Source organism: Nycticebus coucang, chromosome 6 (genome assembly GCF_027406575.1).
Source record: "Nycticebus coucang isolate mNycCou1 chromosome 6, mNycCou1.pri, whole genome shotgun sequence".
NCBI classification, from domain to species: Eukaryota; Metazoa; Chordata; class Mammalia; order Primates; family Lorisidae; genus Nycticebus; species Nycticebus coucang.
The window spans coordinates 26424652-26427167 of NC_069785.1; the positions used below are offsets into that span (position 1 = coordinate 26424652).

At 43.8% G+C, this 2516-nt stretch overlaps 1 pseudogene; it reads left to right on the plus strand.

The window, feature by feature from the left end:
* The first annotated feature begins 816 nt into the window (after positions 1-816).
* On the plus strand, positions 817-2021 carry LOC128588465 (interferon-stimulated 20 kDa exonuclease-like 2; annotated as a pseudogene).
* The last annotated feature ends 495 nt before the right edge of the window (positions 2022-2516 follow it).

A 2516-nucleotide genomic window follows, 5' to 3' on the forward strand; every position in this document is an offset into this window, starting at 1 on the left:
AGATCTTTTATTTCATGTTATTTTTTGAAAGCAGAATTTTTGACCCAAAGTTTTTTGGAGTTGAGTCAGAGATAAACATGCAAACAGAAAATCTTTCCTCCAAGTTCATGGCAAACTCAAAATAGTATTTAAGAACATGTACCATATTGTGAGGTTAGTTGTCACTTTGAACAGTGGACAATATTTTATCTGCAAGTGAAAAAAATATGTCATCTGTACTATTTCAGTCTACTCTTTTGACCTTCAATTAGGTCTACAGTATTATAAAAGGAGAATGAAGTAGGATTTTAATATAAGCTATTATCCTAAATGATAGGGATACCTGATTAAATGAAAAAACACCTAAATGAGGAGACTCTGTACTATGTCACAATTTCAAACTCCCTGCATTGCATTAGGCAAAAATTTTAGAGGTAGTTATTTTACCTGGAACATAGCAATTCTATAACCTATGATAATGACTCAGTAAAATTTATGTGGTTCCACTGTATGTTAGGCATTGATTTAAGTCCTTTTTTAAGACTACAGTGAAAATAAAATACCCGATATGCATAACCTTTAATAATCATAAAAGCTATACATGTGTAAGCTGGCACTTATGGTAACCCTCATCTTTCTCACATCATCAGATCAGGATATGGCTGTTTAGGACTTAACAGCACATAAGAATAGATGCTAAAGAAAGTATTTAAGGGGTTTAGGAGGTTGTACTACAGACCTCCACATGTTGGACAACGGGATTCAGCAGAAAATGAGTCCCCCACCCTCTTTTTATCTGTAAGTCACTCAACTGCTCTTCCACCACCCACTGTCCACATGTCTACCTTACTGCTCAATCTGCACTTTGGGGAACCTCCTCTCAAAAAGACATTAGAAGGAAATGCCAAGCACGGAAATTTTGTCAAGAAGTGGCGGCTCTTGGAACGGAGAGGCTTTCTGAATAAAAAGAACCAGCCCCCTAGCAAGGCACCTAAATTTCACTCAGAACCTCCAAAGAAAGGAGAATCTCTTAGGGAGGATGGCACTTGGAAGATTCCAACCTTCCCCAAAAGGAAGAAGACAGCTGCCTCTAGCAGTAGATTAGAATAGCCTGGGGGCAAGAAAGCTGCAGTGTCTTGGCTGATCCCTGCCCCTTCCAAGAAGGCTGATTCTGTTGTAGCTAACGTAGATTTGCTGGGGGAGTTCCAGAGTGCCCTTCCAAAGATCAAGAGCCCTCATACAGCTCCCAGAAGAAGGGGCCTCAGAAGAAATCCTCTCATAAGAACCCTCCTCAGAAAAATACTCCAAAAAACTCCACTCAAGCTCATGCAGAGAATAAATGCTTTGGAACATCCCAGAAGTGGCCAAAAAAGATGGTGGCAATTGACTGTGAGATGGTGGGCACAGGACCCAAAGGGCATGTTAGTTCCTTAGCTTGATGTAGCATTGTCAGCTACAATGGAGATGTGGTTTATGATGAGTACATCCTTCCCCCCTGCCACGTTGTGGACTACCGGACTAGATGGAGTGGTATCTGGAAACAACACATGGTGAACGCCACACCCTTCAAGATTGCTCGAGGCCAGATCTTGAAGATACTCACAGGGAAGATAGTGGTGGGGCATGCCATTCACAACGACTTCAAAGCCCTTCAGTACTTTCACCCCAAGTCCCTCACCCGTGACACCTCCCATATCCCCCTTCTCAACCAGAAGGCGGAGTGCCCAGAGAGTGCCACCATGTCTCTGAAGAGTCTCACCAAGAAGCTTCTGAACCGGGATATCCAGGTTGGGAAAAGCAGACATTCCTCTGTGGAGATGCCCAGGCCACATGGAGCTGTACAAATTGGTTGAGATGGAGTGGGAACAGCACCTGGCCTAGAATCCCCCAAAAGACTAGCAGCAGTGGAGGCACTGGTGATGTGGGCAGGCAGAGGCAGCAGCCAGGAGAAACAGGGCTGTGGACCAACGGACAGCTCTACTAGCTCCACATCTTTGGAAGCTGGAATTGTTGGAGAGAGACAAACTCTACCCTAGCTTAATATCCATTGAAATTTCACCTCAGGTGTTGTGTCCTGTGTCTGGTTAAACGTCCCATGGAAGTGGGCGCCTCCACATCAGAAACAGCCCTATCCTGTTTACCTCCTAAATGGTACTAACTGTGTGTCCCAGGGTGCTTGGTGCCAATCAAGCTTCTTGACTTTCAAGAGCAAGGCACACTGGGAAATGTGGTTCCCAAACTGCCTTATCGTTAGGGTGGCCATGTATCTCATTTTATGCCTTTAATTCTGAGTAATTCACAGCATACTCCTTAATTCTCAAAAGTATCCTGGTTGGTTAATTAATTGTATGGTCACCTTACATTTCATAGACTCTGCTTTTGGCTCAGAGTCTCTATCTGTGTCAGGACATTGCCTGTTCTTCCCTCCTCGACCGCAAGAGGAGCCATTCCTGATGAGGTTTAGTCTCCTTAGGTGTACAAGGCTGTAAAGGTAAGAACGTGGCTTGGAAATCAACTTTTTTGATTAGGGGAAACAG